Source organism: Ambystoma mexicanum, chromosome 4q (assembly GCF_040938575.1).
Source record: "Ambystoma mexicanum isolate Mex_15411 chromosome 4q, UKY_AmexF1_1, whole genome shotgun sequence".
NCBI classification, from domain to species: domain Eukaryota; kingdom Metazoa; phylum Chordata; class Amphibia; order Caudata; family Ambystomatidae; genus Ambystoma; species Ambystoma mexicanum.
In genome coordinates, this window is record NC_090928.1 from 434,158,849 (window position 1) to 434,183,243 (window position 24,395).

The 24,395-nt window shown below is 35.4% G+C and overlaps 4 non-coding genes across 4 annotated transcripts; all 4 read left to right on the top strand.

The window, feature by feature from the left end:
* The first annotated feature begins 233 nt into the window (after positions 1–233).
* On the top strand, positions 234–305 carry TRNAC-GCA (transfer RNA cysteine (anticodon GCA)). The gene has a single exon. It is a non-coding gene; the product is annotated as a tRNA-Cys (tRNA).
* A 5,592-nt stretch (positions 306–5,897) lies between these two features.
* On the top strand, positions 5,898–5,969 carry TRNAC-GCA (transfer RNA cysteine (anticodon GCA)). The gene has a single exon. It is a non-coding gene; the product is annotated as a tRNA-Cys (tRNA).
* An 8,335-nt stretch (positions 5,970–14,304) lies between these two features.
* Positions 14,305–14,376, top strand: TRNAC-GCA (transfer RNA cysteine (anticodon GCA)). The gene has a single exon. It is a non-coding gene; the product is annotated as a tRNA-Cys (tRNA).
* Positions 14,377–17,160: 2,784 nt separating this feature from the next.
* TRNAC-GCA (transfer RNA cysteine (anticodon GCA)) lies at positions 17,161–17,232 on the top strand. The gene has a single exon. It is a non-coding gene; the product is annotated as a tRNA-Cys (tRNA).
* The last annotated feature ends 7,163 nt before the right edge of the window (positions 17,233–24,395 follow it).

Below are 24,395 nucleotides of genomic sequence, written 5' to 3' on the forward strand. Positions count from 1 at the left end.
TTGACAAAAGATTTTTTTTCCATGTTCCAAGATCTACATGTGATACGAAATGTATGAATTCTTGCAATGGAAACCTCACTGTATTTTACCAAGGCAGATAAAGGACATCCTTCGCACCACATATACTTATAAGGAGGGTTTGGTGGCTGAAAATGCTTTGCTTTGATGGTGATTGCATGTTGCTTGCACTTTGTACATATTACTGAATTAATAAAGGTGAACTTTTCAGAAATGGGGGTATAGCTCAGTGGTACAGCATTTGACTGCAGATCAAGAGGTCCCTAGTTCAAATCTGGGTGCCCCCTTGTCCAACTGTTTTACCTGTATTAATATTTATCAATTAAATAAATTGAAGTAAACATTTACAATCTTAGCATTTCATGTAATGAGCAACACATTTCTACATTTGAAATACTCCTGATCATCTCCTGAAACATAGGGTAAACACCATGAAACTGTTTAGGATTTCTTCATATGATACAAGCTGTGTTTTACATTCACCCAAGTTCTACTGGTTATATTATCAGTTTGAAATAGTCCATTGGAAGCTCATATGAATGTTATAAAACTGTGGTGGAAACCAATAATATGCCCTTAATGAAATGTATTAATTTGTACAGCTGACCAGAAGTGCACTGATGTCATTAGTTCTACAAGTTCCATACAGCCACCCACTCTATCACCTTTTTAAAAAGGGCAGTTTTCAACATTCAAGGGTTTTTGTCAGTGGTAGAGCGTAGGAGTGTAGTTCAAGAAGTCCCTGTTTCATAACCATATACCCTCTTCAATAGATCCTGTTAAAATGTTTTTCAACCCAATGCACTGTAAGAAACAATAGGATATATCATCATTTCATATACAAAACAATGAACAATTGGGTTTAACTATACTCTTAGCACAAAATCAACAAACTGCAGTAGAGAAGCAGTTACATTTTGCAGAATTTGTGCTTTTGACAAAAGATTTTTTTCCATGTTCCAAGATCTACATGTGATACGAAATGTATGAATTATTGTTATTGAAACCTCACTGTATTTTACCAAGGCAGATAAAGGACATCCTTCACACCCCTGATACTTATAAGGAGGGTTTGGTGGCTGAACATGCATTGCTTTGAAGGTGATTGCATGTTGCTTCCACTTTGTTCATATTCCTGAATTAATAAAGGTGAACATTTCAGAAATGGGGTTATAGCTCAGGGGTAGAGCATTTCACTGAATATCAAGAGATCCCTAGTTCAAATCTGGGTGCCCCCTTGTCCAACTGTTTTACCTGTAGAAATATTTATCAATTAAATAAATTGAAGTAAACTTTTACAATCTTAGCATTTCATGTAATGAGCAACACATTTCTACATTTGAAATACTCCTGGTCATCTACTGAAACATAGGGTAAACACCATGAAACTGTTTAGGATTTCTTCATATGATACATGCTGTGTTTTACATTCACCCAAGTTCTACTGGTGATATGATTAGTTTGAAATAGTCCATTGGAAGCTCATATGAATGTTATAAAACTGTGGTGGAAACCAATAATATGCCCTTAATGAAATGTATTAATTTGTACAGCTGACCAGAAGTGCACTGATGTTATTAGTTCTACAAGTTCCATACAGTCACCCACTTTATCACCTTTTTAAAAAAGGGCAATTTTCAGCATTCAAGGGTTTATGTCAGTGGTAGAGCGTAGGAGTGCTTTTCAAGAAGTCCCTGTTTCATAACCATATACCCACTTCAATAGATCCTGTTAAAATGTTTTTCGACCCAATGCACTTTAAGAAACAATAGGATATATCATCATTTCATATACAAAACAATGAACAATTGGGTTTAACTATGCTCTTAGCACAAAATCAACAAACTGCAGTAGAGAAGCAGTTACATTTTGCAGAATTTGTGCATTTGACAAAAGATTTTTTTCCATGTTCCAAGATCTACATGTGATACGAAATGTATGAATTCTTGCAATGGAAACCTCACTGTATTTTACCAAGGCAGATAAAGGACATCCATCGCACCCCATATACTTATAAGGAGGGTTTGGTGGCTGAAAATGCATTGCTTTGATGGTGATTGCATGTTGTTTGCACTTTGTACATATTACTGAATTAATAAAGGTGAACTTCTCAAAATTGAGGGTATAGCTCAGTGGTAGAGCATTTGACTGCAGTTCAAGAGGTCCCTAGTTGAAATCTGGGTGCCCTCATGTTCAACTGTTTTACCTGTAGAAAAAAACATTTACAATCTTAGCATTTGATGTAATGAGCAACACATTTCTACATTTGAAATACTCCTGAAACATAGGGTAAACACCATGAAACTGTTTAGGATTCCTTCATATGATACAAGCTGTGTTTTACATTCACCCAAGTTCTACTGGTGATATTATCAGTTTGAAATAGTCCATTGGAAGCTCATATGAATGTTATAAAACTGTGGTGGAAACCAATAATTCGCCCTTAATGAAATGTATTAATTTGTTCAGATGACCAGAAGTGCACTGATGTCATTAGTTCTACAAGTTCCATGCAGTCACCCACTCTATCACCTTTTTAAAAAAGGGCAGTTTTCAGCATTCAAGGGTTTAACTCAGTGGTAGAGCGTAGGAGTGCAGTTCAAGAAGTCCCTGTTTCATAACCATATACCCTCGTCAATAGATCCTGTTAAAATGTTTTTCAACCCAATGCACTGTAAGAAACAATAGGATATATCATTTCATATAAAAAAACAATGAACAATTGGGTTTAACTATGCTCTTAGCACAAAATCAACAAACTGCAGTAGAGAAGTAGTTACGTTTTGCAGAATTTGTGCATTTGACAAAAGATTTTTTTTCCATGTTCCAAGATCTACATGTGATACGAAATGTATGAATTCTTGCAATGGAAACCTCACTGTATTTTACCAAGGCAGATAAAGGACATCTTTTGTACCCATTATACTTATAAGGAGGGTTTGGTGGCTGAAAATGCATTGCTTTGATGGTGATTGCATGTTGCTTCCACTTTGTACATATTACTGAATAAGTAAAGGTGAACATTTTAGAAATGGGGTTATAGCTCAGGGATAGAGCATTTCACTGCAGATCAAGAGGTCACTAGTTCAATTCTGGGTGCCCCCTTATCCAACTATTTTACCTGTAGAAATATTTTTTTAATTAAATAAATTGAAGTAAACATTTACAATCTTAGCATTTTATGTAATGAGCAACACATTTCTACATTTGAAATACTCCTGATCATCACCTGAAACATAGGGTAAACACCATTAAGATGTTTAGGATTTCTTCATATGATACATGCTGTGCTTTACATTCACCCAAGTTCTACTGGTGATATGATCAGTTTGAACTAGTCCATTGGAAGCTCATATGAATGTTATAAAACTGTGGTGGAAACCAATAATATGCCCTTAAAGAAATGTATTAATTTGTACTGCTGACCAGAAGTTCTCTGATGTCATTAGTTCTACAAGTTCCGGAGAGTCACCCAGTCTATCACCTTTTTAAAAAAGGGCAGTTTTCAACATTGAAGGGTTTATGTCAGTGGTAGAGCGTAGGAGTGTAGTTCAAGAAGTCCCTGTTTCATAACCATATACCCTCTTCAATAGATCCTGTTAAAATGTTTTTCAACCCAATGCACTGTAAGAAACAATAGGATATATCATCATTTCATATACAAAACAATGAACAATTGGGTTTAACTATGCTCTTAGCACAACATCAACAAACTGCAGTAGAGAAGCAGTTACATTTTGCAGAATTTGTGCATTTAACAAAAGATTTTTTTTTCCATGTTCCAAGATCTACATGTGATACGAAATGTATGAATCCTTGCAATGGAAACCTCACTGTATTTTACCAAGGCAGATAAAGGACATCTTTTGTACCCCTTATACTTATAAGGAGGGTTTGGTGGCTGAAAATGCATTGCTTTGATGGTGATTGCATGTTGCTTCCACTTTGTACATATTACTGAATAAATAAAGGTGAACATTTCAGAAACGGGGATATAGCTCAGTGGTAGAGCATTTCTCTGCAGATCAAGAGGTCCCTAGTTCAAATCTGGGTGCCCCCTTGTTCAGCTGTTTTACCTGTAGAAATATTTTTTTAAATAAATTGAAGAAAACATTTACAATCTTAGCATTTTATGTAATGAGCAACACATTTCTACATTTGAAATACTCCTGATCATCTCCTGAAACATAGGGTAAACACCATGAAACTGTTTAGGATTTCTTCATATGATACAAGCTGTGTTTTACATTCATCCAAGTTCTACTGGTGATATTATCAGTTGGTAATAGTCCATTGGAAGCTCATATGAATGTTATAAAACTGTGGTGGAAACCAATAATATGCCCTTAATGAAATGTATTAATGTGTACAGCTGACCAGAAGTGCACTGATGTCATTAGTTCTACAAGTTCCATACAGTCACCCACTCTATCACCTTTTTAAAAAAGGCCAGTTTTCAACATTGAATGGTTTATGTCAGTAGTAGAGCGTAGGAGTGTAGTTCAAGAAGTCCCTGTTTCATAACCATATACCCTCTTCAATAGATCCTGTTAAAATGTTTTTCAACCCAATGACTGTAAGAAACAATAGGATATATCATCATTTCATATACAAAACAATGAACAATTGGGTTTAACTATGCTCTTAGCACAACATCAACAAACTGCAGTAGAGAAGCAGTTACATTTTGCAGAATTTGTGCATTTGACAAAAGATTTTTTTTCCATGTTCCAAGATCTACATGTGATACGAAATGTATGAATTCTTGCAATGGAAACCTCACTGTATTTTACCAAGGCAGATAAAGGACATCCTTCGCACCCCATATACTTATAAGGAAGGTTTGGTGGCTGAAAATGCATTGCTTTGATGGTGATTGCATGTTGCTTCCACTTTGTACATATTACTGAATAAATAAAGGTGAACATTTCAGAAATGGGGGTATAGCTCAGGGGTAGAGCATTTCACTGCAGATCAAAAGTCCTTAGTTCAAATCTGGGTGCCCCCTTGTCCAACTGTTTTTCCTGTAGAAATATTGTTTTAATTAAATAAATTGAAGTAAACATTTACAATCTTAGCTTTTGATGTAATGAGGAACACATTTCTACATTTGAAATACTCCTGAAACATAGGGTAAACACCATGAAACTGTTTAGGATTTCTTCATATGATACACGCTGCGTTGTACATTCACCCAAGTTCTACTGGTGATATTATCAGTTTGAAATAGTCCATTGGAAGCTCATATGAATGTTATAAAACTGTGGTGGAAACCAATAATATGCCCTTAATGAAATGTATTAATTTGTACAGCTGACCAGAAGTGCACTGATGTCATTAGTTCTACAAGTTCCATACAGTCACCACTCAATCACCTTTTTAAAAAAGGGCAGTTTTAAGCATTCAAGGGTTTAACTCAGTGGTAGAGCGTAGGAGTGCAGTACAAGAAGTCCCTGTTTCATGACCATATACCCTCGTCAATAGATCCTGTTAAAATGTTTTTCAACCCAATGCACTGTAGGAAACAATAGGATATATCTTCATTTCATATAAAAAACAATGAACAATTGGGTTTAATTATGCTCTTAGCACAAAATCAACAAACTGCAGTAGAGAAGCAGTTACCTTTTGGCAGAATTTTTGCATTTGACAAAAGATTTTTTTTCCATGTTCCAAGATCTACATGTGATACGAAATGTATGAATTCTTGCAATGGAAACCTCACTGTATTTTACCAAGGCAGATAAAGGACATCCTTCGCACCCCATATACTTATAAGGAGGGTTTGGTGGCTGAAAATGCTTTGCTTTGATGGTGATTGCATGTTGCTTGCACTTTGTACATATTACTGAATTAATAAAGGTGCACTTTTCAGAACTGGGGGTATAGCTCAGTGGTAGAGCATTTGACTGCAGATCAAGAGGTCCCTAGTTGAAATCTGGGTGCCCCCTTGTTCAACTGTTTTACCTGTAGAAATATTATTTTAATTACATAAATTGAAGAAAACATTTACAATCTTAGCATTTTATGTAATGAGCAACACATTTCTACATTTGAAATACTCCTGATCATCTCCTCAAACATAGGGTAAACACCATGAAACTGTTTAGGATTTCTTCATATGATACATCCTGTGTTTTACATTCACCCAAGTTCTACTGGTGATATGATTAGTTTGAAATAGTCCATTGGAAGCTCATATGAATGTTATAAAACTGTGGTGGAAACCAATAATATGCCCTTAATGAAATGTATTAATTTGTACAGCTGACCAGAAGTGCACTGATTTTATTAGTTCTACAAGTTCCATACAGTCACCCACTCTATCACCTTTTTAAAATAGGTCAATTTTCAGCATTCAAGGGTTTATGTCAGTGGTAGAGCGTAGGAGTGCTTTTCAAGAAGTCCCTGTTTCATAACCATATACCCTCTTCAATAGATCATGTTAAAATGTTTTCAACCCAATGCACTGTAAGAAACAATAGGATATATCATCATTTCATATACAAAACAATGAAGAATTGGGTTTAACTATGCTCTTAGCACAAAATCAACAAACTGCAGTAGAGAAGCAGTTACATTTTGCAGAATTTGTGCATTTGACAAAAGATTTTTTTTCCATGTTCGAAGATCTACATGTATGATATCTTCCAATGGAAACCTCACTGTATTTTACCAAGGCAGATAAAGGACATCCTTCACACCCCTTATACTTATAAGGAGGGTTTGGTGGCTGAACATGCATTGCTTTGATGGTGATTGCATGTTGCTTCCACTTTGTACATATTACTGATTAAATAAAGGTGAACTTTTCGGAACTGGCGGTGTAGCTCAGTGGTAGAGCATTTAACCGCAGATCAAGAGGTCCCTAGTTCAAATCTGGCTGCTCTCTTGTTCAACTGTTTTACCTGTAGAAAAAAACATTTACAATCTTAGCATTTGATGTAATGAGCAACACATTTCTACATTTGAAATACTCCTGATCATCACCTGAAACATAGGGTAAACACCATTAAGCTCTTTAGGATTTCTTCATATGATACAAGCTGTGTTTTACATTCACCCAAGTTCTACTGGTGATATTATCAGTTTGAAATAGTCCATTGGAAGCTCTAATGAATGTTATAAAAGTGTGGAGGAAACCAATAATATGCCCTTAATGAAATGTATTAATTTGTACAGCTGACCAGAAGTGCACTGTTGTCATTAGTTCTACAAGTTCCATACAGTCACCCACTCTATCACCTTTTTAAAAAAAGGGCAGTTTTCAGCATTCAAGGGTTTAACTCAGTGGTAGAGCGTAGGAGTGCAGTTCAAGAAGTCCCTGTTTCATAACCATATACCCTCTTCAACAGATCCTGTTAAAATGTTTTTCAACCCAATGCACTTTAAGAAACAATAGGATATATCATCATTTCATATACAAAACAATGAACAATTGGGTTTAACTATGCTCTTAGCACAAAATCAACAAACTGCAGTAGATAAGCAGTTACATTTTGCAGAATTTGTGCATTTGACAAAAGATTTTTTTTCCATGTTCCTAGATCTACATGTGATACGAAATGTATGAATTCTTGCAATGGAAACCTCGCTGTATTTTACCAAGGCAGATAAAGGACATCCTTCGCACCCCATATACTTATAAGGATGGTTTGGTGGCTGAAAATGCATTGCTTTGATGGTGATTGCATGTTGCTTGCACTTTGTACATATTACTGAATTAATAAAGGTGAACTTTTCAAAATTGGGGGTATAGCTCAGTGGTAGAGCATTTAACCGCAGATCAAGCGGTCCCTAGTTCAAATCTGGGTGCCCTCTTGTTCAACTGTTTTACCTGTAGAAAAAAACATTTACAATCTTAGCATTTGATGAAATGAGCAACACATTTCTACATTTGAAATACTCCTGAAACATACGGTAAACACCATGAAACTGTTTAGGATTTCTTCATATGATACAAGCTGTGTTTTACATTCACCCAAGTTCTACTGGTGATATTATCAGTTTGAAATAGTCCATTGGAAGCTCATATGAATGTTATAAAACTGTGGTGGAAACCAATAATATGCCCTTAATGAAATGTATTAATGTGTACAGCTGACCAGAAGTGCACTGATGTCATTAGTCTACAAGTTCCATACAGTCACCCACTCTATTACCTTTTTAAAAAAGGGCAGTTTTCAGCATTCAAGGGTTTAACTCAGTGGTAGAGCGTAGGAGTGCAGTTCAAGAAGTCCCTGTTTCATAACCATATACCTTCGTCAAAAGATCCTGTTAAAATGTTTTTCAACCCAATGTACTGTAAGAAACAATAGGATATATCATCATTTCATATATAAAACAATGAACAATTGGGTTTAACTATGCTCTTAGCACAAAATCAACAAACTGCAGTAGAGAAGCAGTTATGTTTTGCAGAATTTGTGCATTTGACAAAAGTTTTTTTTTTCCATGTTCCAAGATCTACATGTAGTACGAAATGTATGAATTTTTGCAATGGAAACCTCACTGTATTTTACCAAGGCAGATAAAGGACATCTTTTGTACCCCTTATACTTATAAGGAGGGTTTGGTTGCAGCTGAAAATGCATTGCTTTGGTGGTGATTGCATGTTGTTTCCACTTTGTACATATTACTGAATAAATAAAGGTGAACATTTCAGAAATTGGGTTATAGCTCAGGGGTAGAGCATTTCACTGCAGATCAAGAGGTCCCTAGTTCAAATCTGGGTGCTTCCTTTATCTATCTGTTTTACCTGTAGAAATATTTTTGTTAATTAAATAAATTGAAGTAAACATTTACAATCTTAGCATTTTATGCAATGAGCAACACATTTCTACATTTGAAATACTCCTGATCATCACCTGAAACATAGGGTAAACACCATTAAGCTGTTTAGGATTTCTTCATATGATACACGCTGTGTTGTACATTCACCCAAGTTCTACTGGTGATATGATTAGTTTGAAATAGTCCATTGGAAGCTCATATGAATGTTATAAAACTGTGGTGGAAACCAATAATATGCCCTTAATGAAATGTATTAATTTGTACAGCTGACCAGAAGTGCACTGATGTCATTAGTTCTACAAGTTCCATAGAGTCACCCACTCTATCACATTTTTAAAAAAGGGCAGTTTTCAACATTGAAGGGTTTATGTCAGTGGTAGAGCACAGGAGTGTAGTTCAAGAAGTCCCTGTTTCATAACCATATACCCTCTTCAATAGATCCTGTTAAAATGTTTTTCAACCCAATGCACTGTAAGAAACAATAGGATATATCATCATTTCATATACAAAACAATGAACAATTGGGTTTAACTATACTCTTAGCACAAAATCAACAAACTGCAGTAGAGAAGCAGTTACATTTTGCAGAATTTGTGCATTTGACAAAAGATTTTTTTTCCATGTTCCAAGATCTACATGTGATACGAAATGTATGAATTCTTGCAATGGAAACCTCACTGTATTTTACCAGGGCAGATAAAGGACATCCTTCACACCCCTTACACTTATAAGGAGGGTTTGGTGGCTGAACATGCATTGCTTTGATGGTGATTGCATGTTGCTTCCACTTTGTACATATTACTGAATAAATAAAGATGAACCTTTCGGAACTGGCGGTGTAGCTCAGTGGTAGAGCATTTAACCGCAGATCAAGAGGTCCCTAGTTCAAATCTGGCTGACCTCTTATTCAACTGTTTTACCTGTAGAAAAAAACATTTACAATCTTAGCATTTGATGTAATGAGCAACACATTTCTACATTTGAAATACTCCTGATCATCACCTGAAACATAGGGTAAACATAGGGTAAACACCATTAAGCTGTTTAGGATTTCTTCATATGATACAAGCTGTGTTTTACATTCACCCAAGTTCTACTGGTGATATTATCAGTTTGAAATAGTCCATTGGAAGCTCATATGAATGTTATAAAAGTGTGGAGGAAACCAATAATATGCCCTTAATGAAATGTATTAATTTGTACAGCTGCCCAGAAGTGCACTGATGTCATTAGGTCTACAAGTTCCATACAGTCACCCACTCTATCACCTTTTTAAAAAAGGGCAGTTTTCAGCATTCAAGGGTTTAACTCAGTGGTAGAGCGTAGGAGTGCAGTTCAAGAAGTCCCTGTTTCATAACCATATACCCTCTTCAACAGATCCTGTTAAAATGTTTTTCAACCCAATGCACTTTAAGAAACAATAGGATATATCATCATTTCATATACAAAACAATGAACAATTGGGTTTAACTATGCTCTTAGCACAAAATCAACAAACTGCAGTAGAGAAGCAGTTACATTTTGCAGAATTTGTGCATTTGACAAAAGATTTTTTTTCCATGTTCCTAAATCTACATGTGATACGAAATGTATGAATTCTTGCAATGGAAACCTCGCTGTATTTTACCAAGGCAGATAAAGGACATCCTTCGCACCCCATATACTTATAAGGAGGGTTTGGTGGCTGAAAATGCATTGCTTTGATGGTGATTGCATGTTGCTTGCACTTTGTACATATTACTGAATTAATAAAGGTGAACTTTTCAAAATTGGGGGTATAGCTCAGTGGTAGAGCATTTAACCGCAGATCAAGCGGTCCCTAGTTCAAATCTGGGTGACCTCTTGTTCAACTGTTTTACCTGTAGAAAAAAACATTTACAATCTTAGCATTTGATGTAATGAGCAACACATTTCTACATTTGAAATACTCCTGATCATCACCTGAAACATAGGGTAAACACCATTAAGCTGTTTAGGATTTCTTCATATGATACAAGCTGTGTTTTACATTCACCCAAGTTCTACTGGTGATATTATCAGTTTGAAATAGTCCATTGGAAGTTCATATGAATGTTATAAAAGTGTGGAGGAAACCAATAATATGCCCTTAATGAAATGTATTAATTTGTACAGCTGACCAGAAGTGCACTGATGTCAATAGTTCTACAAGTTCCATACAGTCACCCACTCTATCACCTTTTTAAAAAAGGGCAGTTTTCAGCATTCAAGGGTTTATGTCAGTGGTTGAGCGTAGGAGTGCTTTTCAAGAAGTCCCTGTTTCATAACCATATACCCTCTTCAATAGATCCTGTTAAAATGTTTTTCAACCCAATGCATTTTAAGAAACAATAGGATATATCATCATTTCAAATACAAAACAATGAACAATTGGGTTTAACTATGCTCTTAGCACAAAATCAACAAACTGCAGTAGAGAAGCAGTTACATTTTGCAGAATTTGTGCATTTGACAAAAGATTTTTTTCCATGTTCCAAGATCTACATGTGATACGAAATGTATGAATTCTTGCAATGGAAACCTCACTGTATTTTACCAAGGCAGATAAAGGACATCCATCGTACCCCATATACTTATAAGGAGGGTTTGGTGGCTGAAAATGCATTGCTTTGATGGTGATTGCATGTTGCTTGCAATTTGTACATATTACTGAATTAATAAAGGTGAACTTTTCAAAATTGGGGGTATAGCTCAGTGGTAGAGCATTTGACTGCAGATCAAGAGGTCCCTAGTTGAAATCTGGGTGCCCTCTTGTTCAACTGTTTTACCTGTAGAAAAAAACATTTACAATCTTAGCATTTGATGTAATGAGCAACACATTTCTACATTTGAAATACTCTTGAAACATAGGGTAAACACCATGAAACTGTTTAGGATTCCTTCATATGATACAAGCTGTGTTTTACATTCACCCAAGTTCTACTGGTGATATTATCAGTTTGAAATAGTCCATTGGAAGCTCATATGAATGTTATAAAACTGTGGTGGAAACCAATAATATGCCCTTAATGAAATGTATTAATTTGTACAGCTGACCAGAAGTGCACTGATGTCATTAGTTCTACAAGTTCCATACAGTCACCACTCAATCACCTTTTTAAAAAAGGGCAGTTTTAAGCATTAAAGGGTTTAACTCAGTGGTAGAGCGTAGGAGTGCAGTTCAAGAAGTCCCTGTTTCATAACCATATACCCTCGTCAATAGATCCTGTTAAAATGTTTTTCAACCCAATGCACTGTAAGAAACAATAGGATATATCATTTCATATAAAAAACAATGAACAATTGGGTTTAACTATGCTCTTAGCACAAAATCAACAAACTGCAGTAGAGAAGTAGTTACGTTTTGCAGAATTTGTGCATTTGACAAAAGTTTTTTTTCCATGTTCCAAGATCTACATGTGATACGAAATGTATGAATTCTTGCAATGGAAACCTCACTGTATTTTACCAAGACAGATAAAGGACATCTTTTGTACCCCTTATACTTATAAGGAGGGTTTGGTGGCTGAAAATGAATTGCTTTGATGGTGATTGCATGTTGCTTCCACTTTATACATATTACTGAATAAATAAAGGTGAACATTTCAGAAATGGGGTTATAGCTCAGGGGTAGAGCATTTCACTGCAGATCAAGAGGTCCCTCATTCAAATCCGGGTGCCCCCTTGTCCAACTGCTTTACCTGTAGAAATATTTTTTTAATTAAATAAATTGAAGTAAACATTTACAATCTTAGCATTTGATGTAATGAGGAACACATTTCTACATTTGAAATACTCCTGATCATCTCCTGAAACATAGGGTAAACACCATTAAGCTGTTTAGGATTTCTTCATATGATACAAGCTATGTTTTACATTCACCCAAGTTCTACTGGTGATATGATTAGTTTGAAATAGTCCATTGGAAGCTCATATGAATGTTATAAAACTGTGGTGGAAACCAATAATATGCCCTTAATGAAATGTATTAATGTGTACACCTGACCAGAAGTGCACTGATGTCATTAGTTCTACAAGTTCCATACAGTCACCCACTCTATCACCTTTTTAAAAAAGGGCAGTTTTCAGCATTCAAGGGTTTATGTCAGTGGTAGAGCGTAGGAGTGCTTTTCAAGAAGTCCCTGTTTCATTACCATATACCCTTGTCAATACATCCTGTTAAAATGTTTTTCAACCCAATGTACTGTAAGAAACAATAGGATATATCATCATTTCATATAAAAAACAATGAACAATTGGGTTTAACTATGCTCTTAGCACAAAATCAACAAACTGCAGTAGAGAAGCAGTTACGTTTTGCAGAATTTGTGCATTTGACAAAAGTTTTTTTTTCCATGTTCCAAGATCTACATGTGATACGAAATGTATGAATTCTTGCAATGGAAACCTCACTGTATTTTACCAAGGCAGATAAAGGACATCTTTTGTACCCCTTATACTTATAAGGAGGGTTTGGTGGCTGAAAATGCATTGCTTTGAGGGTGATTGCATGTTGCTTCCACTTTGTTCATATTCATGAATTAATAAAGGTGAACGTTTCAGAACTGGGGGTATAGCTCAGTGGTACAGCATTTGACTGCAAATCAAGTGGTCTCTAGTTCAAATCTGGGTGCCCCCTTGTTCAACTGTTTTACCTGTAGAAAAAAAACATTTACAATCTTAGCATTTGATGTAATGAGGAACACATTTCTACATTTGAAATACTCCTGATCATCTCCTGAAACATAGGGTAAACACCATGAAACTGTTTAGGATTTCGTCATATGATACAAGCTGTGTTTTACATTCACCCAAGTTCTACTGGTGATACTATCAGTTTGAAATAGTCCATTGGAAGCTCATATGAATGTTATAAAACTGTGGTGGAAACCAATAATATGCCCTTAATGAAATGTACTAATTTGTACAAATGACCAGAGGTGCACTGATGTCATTAGTTCTACAAGTTCCATACAGTCACCCACTCTATCACCTTTTTAAAAAAGGGCAGTTTTCAGCATTCAAGGGTTTATGTCAGTGGTAGAGCGTAGGAGTGCGTTTCAAGAAGTCCCTGTTTCATAAACATATACCCTCTTCAATAGATCCTGTTAAAATGTTTTTCAACCCAATGCACTGTAAGAAACAATAGGCTATATCATCATTTCATATACAAAACAATGAACAATTGGGTTTAACTATGCTCTTAACACAAAATCAACAAACTGCAGTAGAGAAGCAGTTACATTTTGCAGAATTTTTTCATTTGACAAAAGATTTTTTTTCCATGTTCCAAGATCTACATGTGATACGAAATGTATGAATTCTTGCAATGGAAACCTCACTGTATTTTACCAAGGCAGATAAAGGACATCCTTCGCACCACATATACTTATAAGGAGGGTTTGGTGGCTGAAAATGCTTTGCTTTGATGGTGATTGCATGTTGCTTGCACTTTGTACATATTACTGAATTAATAAAGGTGAACTTTTCAGAAATGGGGGTATAGCTCAGTGGTACAGCATTTGACTGCAGATCAAGAGGTCCCTAGTTCAAATCTGGGTGCCCCCTTGTCCAACTGTTTTACCTGTATTAATATTTATCAATTAAATAAATTGAAGTAAACATTTACAATCTTAGCATTTCATGTAATGAGCAACACATTTCTACATTTGAAATACTCCTGATCATCTCCTGAAACATAGGGTAAACACCATGAAACTGTTTAGGATTTCTTCATATGATACAAGCTGTGTTTTACATTCACCCAAGTTCTACTGGTTATATTATCAGTTTGAAATAGTCCATTGGAAGCTCATATGAATGTTATAAAACTGTGGTGGAAACCAATAATATGCCCTTAATGAAATGTATTAATTTGTACAGCTGACCAGAAGTGCACTGATGTCATTAGTTCTACAAGTTCCATACAGCCACCCACTCTATCACCTTTTTAAAAAGGGCAGTTTTCAACATTCAAGGGTTTTTGTCAGTGGTAGAGCGTAGGAGTGTAGTTCAAGAAGTCCCTGTTTCATAACCATATACCCTCTTCAATAGATCCTGTTAAAATGTTTTTCAACCCAATGCACTGTAAGAAACAATAGGATATATCATCATTTCATATACAAAACAATGAACAATTGGGTTTAACTATACTCTTAGCACAAAATCAACAAACTGCAGTAGAGAAGCAGTTACATTTTGCAGAATTTGTGCTTTTGACAAAAGATTTTTTTCCATGTTCCAAGATCTACATGTGATACGAAATGTATGAATTATTGTTATTGAAACCTCACTGTATTTTACCAAGGCAGATAAAGGACATCCTTCACACCCCTGATACTTATAAGGAGGGTTTGGTGGCTGAACATGCATTGCTTTGAAGGTGATTGCATGTTGCTTCCACTTTGTTCATATTCCTGAATTAATAAAGGTGAACATTTCAGAAATGGGGTTATAGCTCAGGGGTAGAGCATTTCACTGAATATCAAGAGATCCCTAGTTCAAATCTGGGTGCCCCCTTGTCCAACTGTTTTACCTGTAGAAATATTTATCAATTAAATAAATTGAAGTAAACTTTTACAATCTTAGCATTTCATGTAATGAGCAACACATTTCTACATTTGAAATACTCCTGGTCATCTACTGAAACATAGGGTAAACACCATGAAACTGTTTAGGATTTCTTCATATGATACAAGCTGTGTTTTACATTCACCCAAGTTCTACTGGTTATATTATCAGTTTGAAATAGTCCATTGGAAGCTCATATGAATGTTATAAAACTGTGGTGGAAACCAATAATATGCCCTTAATGAAATGTATTAATTTGTACAGCTGACCAGAAGTGCACTGATGTCATTAGTTCTACAAGTTCCATACAGCCACCCACTCTATCACCTTTTTAAAAAGGGCAGTTTTCAACATTCAAGGGTTTTTGTCAGTGGTAGAGCGTAGGAGTGTAGTTCAAGAAGTCCCTGTTTCATAACCATATACCCTCTTCAATAGATCCTGTTAAAATGTTTTTCAACCCAATGCACAGTAAGAAACAATAGGATATATCATCATTTCATATACAAAACAATGAACAATTGGGTTTAACTATACTCTTAGCACAAAATCAACAAACTGCAGTAGAGAAGCAGTTACATTTTGCAGAATTTGTGCATTTGACAAAAGATTTTTTTCCATGTTCCAAGATCTACATGTGATACGAAATGTATGAATTCTTGCAATGGAAACATCACTGTATTTTACCAAGGCAGATAAAGGACATCCTTCGCACCCCTGATACTTATAAGGAGGGTTTGGTGGCTGAACATGCATTTCTTTGATGGTGATTGCATGCTGCTTCCACTTTGTACATATTACTGAATAAATAAAGGTGAACATTTCAGAAATGGGGGTATAGCTCAGTGGTAGAGCATTTCACTGTAGATCAAAAGGTCCCTAGTTCAAATCTGGGTGCCCCCTTGTCCAACTGTTTTACCTGTAGAAATATTTTTTTAATTAAATAAATTGAAGTAAACATTTACAATCTTAGCATTTTATGTAATGAGCAACACATTTCTACATTTGAAATACTCCTGATCATCACCTGAAACATAGGGTAAACACCATTAAGCTGTTTAGGATTTCTTCATATGATACAAGCTGTGTTTTACATTCACCCAAGTTCTGCTGGGTATATGATTAGTTTGAAATAGTCCATTGGAAGCTCATATGAATGTTATACAACTGTGGTGGAAACCAATAATATGCCCTTAATGAAATGTATTAATTTGTACACCTGACCAGAAGTGCACCGATGTCATTAGTTCTACAAGTTCCATACAGTCACCCACTCTATCACCTTTTTAAAAAAGGGCAGTTTTCAGCATTCAAGGGTTTATGTTAGTGGTAGAGCGTAGGAGTGCTTTTCAAGAAGTCCCTGTTTCATAAACATATACCCTTTTCAATAGATCCTGTTAAAATGTTTTTCAACCCAATGCACTGTAAGAAACAATAGGATATATCATCATTTCATATACAAAACAATGAACAATTGGGTTTAACTATGCTCTTAACACAAAATCAACAAACTGCAGTAGAGAAGCAGTTACATTTTGCAGAATTTTTTCATTTGACAAAAGATTTTTTTTCCATGTTCCAAGATCTACATGTGATACGAAATGTATGAATTCTTGCAATGGAAACCTCACTGTATTTTACCAAGGCAGATAAAGGACATCCTTCGCACCACATATACTTATAAGGAGGGTTTGGTGGCTGAAAATGCTTTGCTTTGATGGTGATTGCATGTTGCTTGCACTTTGTACATATTACTGAATTAATAAAGGTGAACTTTTCAGAAATGGGGGTATAGCTCAGTGGTACAGCATTTGACTGCAGATCAAGAGGTCCCTAGTTCAAATCTGGGTGCCCCCTTGTTCAACTGTTTTACCTGTAGAAATATTATTTTAATTAAATAAATTGAAGAAAACATTTACAATCTTAGCATTTTATGTAATGAGCAACACATTTCTACATTTGAAATACTCCTGATCATCTCCTGAAACATAGGGTAAACACCATGAAACTGTTTAGGATTTCTTCATATGATACAAGCTGTGTTTTACATTCACCCAAGTTCTACTGGTGATATTATCAGTTTGAAATAGTCCATTGGAAGCTCATATGAATGTTATAAAACTGTGGTGGAAACCAATAATATGCTCTTAATGAAATGTATTAATTTGTACAGCTGACCAGAAGTGCACTGATGTCATTAGTTCTACAAGTTCCATACAGTCACCCACTCTATCACCTTTTTAAAAAAGGGCAGTTTTCAGCATTCAAGGGTTTAACTCAATGGTAGAGCGTTGGAGTGCAGTTCAAGAAGTCCCTGTTTCATAACCATATACCCTCATCAATACATCCTGTTAAAATGTTTTTCAACCCAATGTACTGTAAGAAACAATAGGATATATCATCATTTCATATAAAAAACAATGAACAATTGGGTTTAACTATGCTCTTAGCACAAAATCAACAAACTGCAGTAGAGAAGTAGTTACGTTTTGCAGAATTTGTGCATTTGACAAACGTTTTTTTTCCATGTTCCAAGATCTACATGTGATACGAAATGTATGAATTCTTGCAATGGAAACCTCACTGTATTTTACCAAGGCAGATAAAGGACATCTTTTGTACCCCTTATACTTATAAGGAGGGTTTGGTGGCTGAAAAATCATTGCTTTGAGGGTGATTGCATGTTGCTTCCACTTTGTTCATATTCCTGAATTAATAAAGGTAAACCTTTCAGAACTGGGGGTATAGCTCAGTGGTACAGCATTTGACTGCAGATCAAGTGGTCTCTAGTTCAAATCTGGGTGCCCCCTTGTTCAACTGTTTTACCTGTAGAAAAGAAACATTTACAATCTTAGCATTTGATGTAATGAGGAACACATTTCTACATTTGAAATACTCCTGATCATCTCCTGAAACATAGGGTAAACACCATGAAACTGTTTAGGATTTCTTCATATGATACAAGCTGTGTTTTACATTCACCCAAGTTCTACTGGTGATATTATCAGTTTGAAATAGTCCATTGGAAGCTCATATGAATGTTATAATTCTGTGGTGGAAACCAATAATATGCTCTTAATGAAATGTATTAATTTGTACAGCTGACCAGAAGTGCACTGATGTCATTAGTTCTACAAGTTCCATACAGTCACCCACTCTATCACCTTTTTAAAAAAGAGCAGTTTTCAGCATTCAAGGGTTTAACTCAATGGTAGAGCGTAGGAGTGCAGTTCAAGAAGTCCCTGTTTCATAACCATATACCCTCATCAATACATCCTGTTAAAATGTTTTTCAACCCAATGTACTGCAAGAAACAATAGGATATATCATCATTTCATATACAAAACAATGAACAATTGGGTTTAACTATACTCTTAGCACAAAATCAACAAACTGCAGTAGAGAAGCAGTTACATTTTGCAGAATTTGTGCATTTGACAAAAGATTGTTTTCCATGTTCCAAGATCTACATGTGATACGAAATGTATGAATTCTTGCAATGGAAACCTCACTGTATTTTACCAAGGCAGATAAAGGACATCCTTCGCACCGCATATACTTACAAGGAGGGTTTGGTGGCTGAAAATGCTTTGCTTTGATGGTGATTGCATGTTGCTTGCACTTTGTACATATTACTGAATTAATAAAGGTGAACTTTTCAGAAATGGGGGTATAGCTCAGTGGTACAGCATTTGACTGCAGATCAAGAGGTACCTAGTTCAAATCTGGGTGCCCCCTTGTTCAACTGTTTTACCTGTAGAAATATTATTTTAATTAAATAAATTGAAGAAAACATTTACAATCTTAGCATTTTATGTAATGAGCAACACATTTCTACATTTGAAATACTCCTGATCATCTCCTGAAACATAGGGTAAACACCATGAAACTGTTTAGGATTTCTTCATATGATACAAGCTGTGTTTTACATTCACCCAAGTTCTACTGGTGATATTATCAGTTTGAAATAGTCCATTGGAAGCTCATATGAATGTTATAAAACTGTGGTGGAAACCAATAATATGCTCTTAATGAAATGTATTAATTTGTACAGCTGACCAGAAGTGCACGGATGTCATTAGTTCTACAAGTTCCATACAGTCACCCACTCTCTATCACCTTTTTAAAAAAGGGCAGTTTTCAGCATTCAAGGGTTTAACTCAATGGTAGAGCGTAGGAGTGCAGTTCAAGAAGTCCCTGTTTCATAACCATATACCCTCATCAATACATCCTGTTAAAATGTTTTTCAACCCAATGTACTGTAAGAAACAATAGGATATATCATCATTTCATATAAAAAACAATGAACAATTGGGTTTAACTATGCTCTTAACACAAAATCAACAAACTGCAGTAGAGAAGCAGTTACATTTTGCAGAATTTTTTCATTTGACAAAAGATTTTTTTTCCATGTTCCAAGATCTACATGTGATACGAAATGTATGAATTCTTGCAATGGAAACCTCACTGTATTTTACCAAGGCAGATAAAGGACATCCTTCGCACCACATATACTTATAAGGAGGGTTTGGTGGCTGAAAATGCTTTGCTTTGATGGTGATTGCATGTTGCTTGCACTTTGTACATATTACTGAATTAATAAAGGTGAACTTTTCAGAAATGGGGGTATAGCTCAGTGGTACAGCATTTGACTGCAGATCAAGAGGTACCTAGTTCAAATCTGGGTGCCCCCTTGTTCAACTGTTTTACCTGTAGAAATATTATTTTAATTAAATAAATTGAAGAAAACATTTACAATCTTAGCATTTTATGTAATGAGCAACACATTTCTACATTTGAAATACTCCTGATCATCTCCTGAAACATAGGGTAAACACCATGAAACTGTTTAGGATTTCTTCATATGATACAAGCTGTGTTTTACATTCACCCAAGTTCTACTGGTGATATTATCAGTTTGAAATAGTCCATTGGAAGCTCATATGAATGTTATAAAACTGTGGTGGAAACCAATAATATGCTCTTAATGAAATGTATTAATTTGTACAGCTGACCAGAAGTGCACTGATGTCATTAGTTCTACAAGTTCCATACAGTCACCCACTCTATCACCTTTTTAAAAAAGGGCAGTTTTCAGCATTCAAGGGTTTAACTCAATGGTAGAGCGTTGGAGTGCAGTTCAAGAAGTCCCTGTTTCATAACCATATACCCTCATCAATACATCCTGTTAAAATGTTTTTCAACCCAATGTACTGTAAGAAACAATAGGATATATCATCATTTCATATAAAAAACAATGAACAATTGGGTTTAACTATGCTCTTAGCACAAAATCAACAAACTGCAGTAGAGAAGTAGTTACGTTTTGCAGAATTTGTGCATTTGACAAACGTTTTTTTTCCATGTTCCAAGATCTACATGTGATACGAAATGTATGAATTCTTGCAATGGAAACCTCACTGTATTTTACCAAGGCAGATAAAGGACATCTTTTGTACCCCTTATACTTATAAGGAGGGTTTGGTGGCTGAAAAATCATTGCTTTGAGGGTGATTGCATGTTGCTTCCACTTTGTTCATATTCCTGAATTAATAAAGGTAAACCTTTCAGAACTGGGGGTATAGCTCAGTGGTACAGCATTTGACTGCAGATCAAGTGGTCTCTAGTTCAAATCTGGGTGCCCCCTTGTTCAACTGTTTTACCTGTAGAAAAAAAACATTTACAATCTTAGCATTTGATGTAATGAGGAACACATTTCTACATTTGAAATACTCCTGATCATCTCCTGAAACATAGGGTAAACACCATGAAACTGTTTAGGATTTCTTCATATGATACAAGCTGTGTTTTACATTCACCCAAGTTCTACTGGTGATATTATCAGTTTGAAATAGTCCATTGGAAGCTCATATGAATGTTATAATTCTGTGGTGGAAACCAATAATATGCTCTTAATGAAATGTATTAATTTGTACAGCTGACCAGAAGTGCACTGATGTCATTAGTTCTACAAGTTCCATACAGTCACCCACTCTATCACCTTTTTAAAAAAGAGCAGTTTTCAGCATTCAAGGGTTTAACTCAATGGTAGAGCGTAGGAGTGCAGTTCAAGAAGTCCCTGTTTCATAACCATATACCCTCATCAATACATCCTGTTAAAATGTTTTTCAACCCAATGTACTGCAAGAAACAATAGGATATATCATCATTTCATATACAAAACAATGAACAATTGGGTTTAACTATACTCTTAGCACAAAATCAACAAACTGCAGTAGAGAAGCAGTTACATTTTGCAGAATTTGTGCATTTGACAAAAGATTGTTTTCCATGTTCCAAGATCTACATGTGATAAGAAATGTATGAATTCTTGCAATGGAAACCTCACTGTATTTTACCAAGGCAGATAAAGGACATCCTTCGCACCGCATATACTTACAAGGAGGGTTTGGTGGCTGAAAATGCTTTGCTTTGATGGTGATTGCATGTTGCTTGCACTTTGTACATATTACTGAATTAATAAAGGTGAACTTTTCAGAAATGGGGGTATAGCTCAGTGGTACAGCATTTGACTGCAGATCAAGAGGTACCTAGTTCAAATCTGGGTGCCCCCTTGTTCAACTGTTTTACCTGTAGAAATATTATTTTAATTAAATAAATTGAAGAAAACATTTACAATCTTAGCATTTTATGTAATGAGCAACACATTTCTACATTTGAAATACTCCTGATCATCTCCTGAAACATAGGGTAAACACCATTAAGCTGTTTCGGATTTCTTCGTATGATACAAGCTGTGTTTTACATTCACCCAAGTTCTACTGGTGATATTATCAGTTTGAAATAGTCCATTGGAAGCTCATATGAATGTTATAAAACTGTGGTGGAAACCAATAATATGCTCTTAATGAAATGTATTAATTTGTACAGCTGACCAGAAGTGCACGGATGTCATTAGTTCTACAAGTTCCATACAGTCACCCACTCTCTATCACCTTTTTAAAAAAGGGCAGTTTTCAGCATTCAAGGGTTTAACTCAATGGTAGAGCGTAGGAGTGCAGTTCAAGAAGTCCCTGTTTCATAACCATATACCCTCATCAATACATCCTGTTAAAATGTTTTTCAACCCAATGTACTGTAAGAAACAATAGGATATATCATCATTTCATATAAAAAACAATGAACAATTGGGTTTAACTATGCTCTTAGCACAAAATCAACAAACTGCAGTAGAGAAGTAGTTACGTTTTGCAGAATTTGTGCATTTGACAAACGTTTTTTTTCCATGTTCCAAGATCTACATGTGATACGAAATGTATGAATTCTTGCAATGGAAACCTCACTGTATTTTACCAAGGCAGATAAAGGACATCTTTTGTACCCCTTATACTTATAAGGAGGGTTTGGTGGCTGAAAATTCATTGGTTTGAGGGTGATTGCATGTTGCTTCCACTTTGTTCATATTCCTGAATTAATAAAGGTAAACCTTTCAGAACTGGGGGTATAGCTCAGTGGTACAGCCTTTGACTGCAGATCAAGTGGTCTCTAGTTCAAATCTCGGTGCCCCCTTGTTCAACTGTTTTACCCGTAGAAAAAAAACATTTACAATCTTAGCATTTCATGTAATGAGCAACACATTTCTATATTTCAAATACTCCTGATCATCACCTGAAACATAGGGTAAACACCATTAAGCTGTTTATGATTTCTTCATATGATACAAGCTGTGTTTTACATTCATCCAAGTTCTACTGGTGATATGATCAGTTTGAAATAGTCCATTGGAAGCTCATATGAATGTTATAAAACTGTGGTGGAAACCAATAATGTGCCCTTAATGAAATGTATTAATTTGTACAGCTGACCAGAAGTGCACTGATGTCATTAGTTCTACAAGTTCCATAGAGTCACCCACTCTATCACCTTTTTAAAAAGGGCAGTTTTCAACATTCAAGGGTTTATGTCAGTGGTAGAGCGTAAGAGTGTCATTCAAGAAGTCCCTGTTTCATAACCATATACCCTCTTCAATAGATCCTGTTAAAATGTTTTTCAACCCAATGCACTGTAAGAAACAATAGGATATATCATCATTTCATACACAAAACAATGAACAATTGGGTTTAACTATGCTCTTAGCACAAACTCAACAAACTGCAGTAGAGAAGCAGTTACATTTTGCAGAATTTGTGCATTTGACAAAATATTTTTTTTCCATGTTCCAAGATCTACATGTGATACGAAATGTATGAATTCTTGCAATGGAAACCTCAATGTATTTTACCAAGGCAGATAAAGGACATCCTTTGCACCCCTGATACTTATAAGGATGGTTTGGTGGCTGAACATGCATTGCTTTGATGGTGATTGCATGCTGCTTCCACTTTGTACATATTACTGAATAAATAAAGGTGAACATTTCAGAAATGGGGGCATAGCTCAGTTGTAGAGCATTTCACTGTAGATCAAAAGGTCCCTAGTTCAAATCTGGGTGGCCCCTTGTCCAACTGTTTTACCTGTAGAAATATTTTTTTAATTAAATAAATTGAAGTAAACATTTACAATCTTAGCATTTCATGTAATGAGCAACACATTTCTACATTTGAAATACTCCTGATCATCACCTGAAACATAGGGTAAACACCATTAAGCTGTTTAGGATTTCTTCATATGATACAAGCTGTGTTTTACATTCACCCAAGTTCTACTGGTGATATGATTAGTTTGAAATAGTCCATTGGAAGCTCATATGAATGTTATAAAACTGTGGTGGAAACCAATAATATGCCCTTAATGAAATGTATTAATTTGTACACCTGACCAGAAGTGCACTGATGTCATTAGTTCTACAAGTTCCATACAGTCACCCACTCTATCACCTTTTTAAAAAAGGGCAGTTTTCAGCATTCAAGGGTTTATGTCAGTGGTAGAGCGTAGGAGTGCTTTTCAAGAAGTCCCTGTTTCATAACCATATACCCTTTTCAATAGATCCTGTTAAAATGTTTTTCAGCCCAATGCACTGTAAGAAACAATAGGATATATCATCATTTCATATACACAAC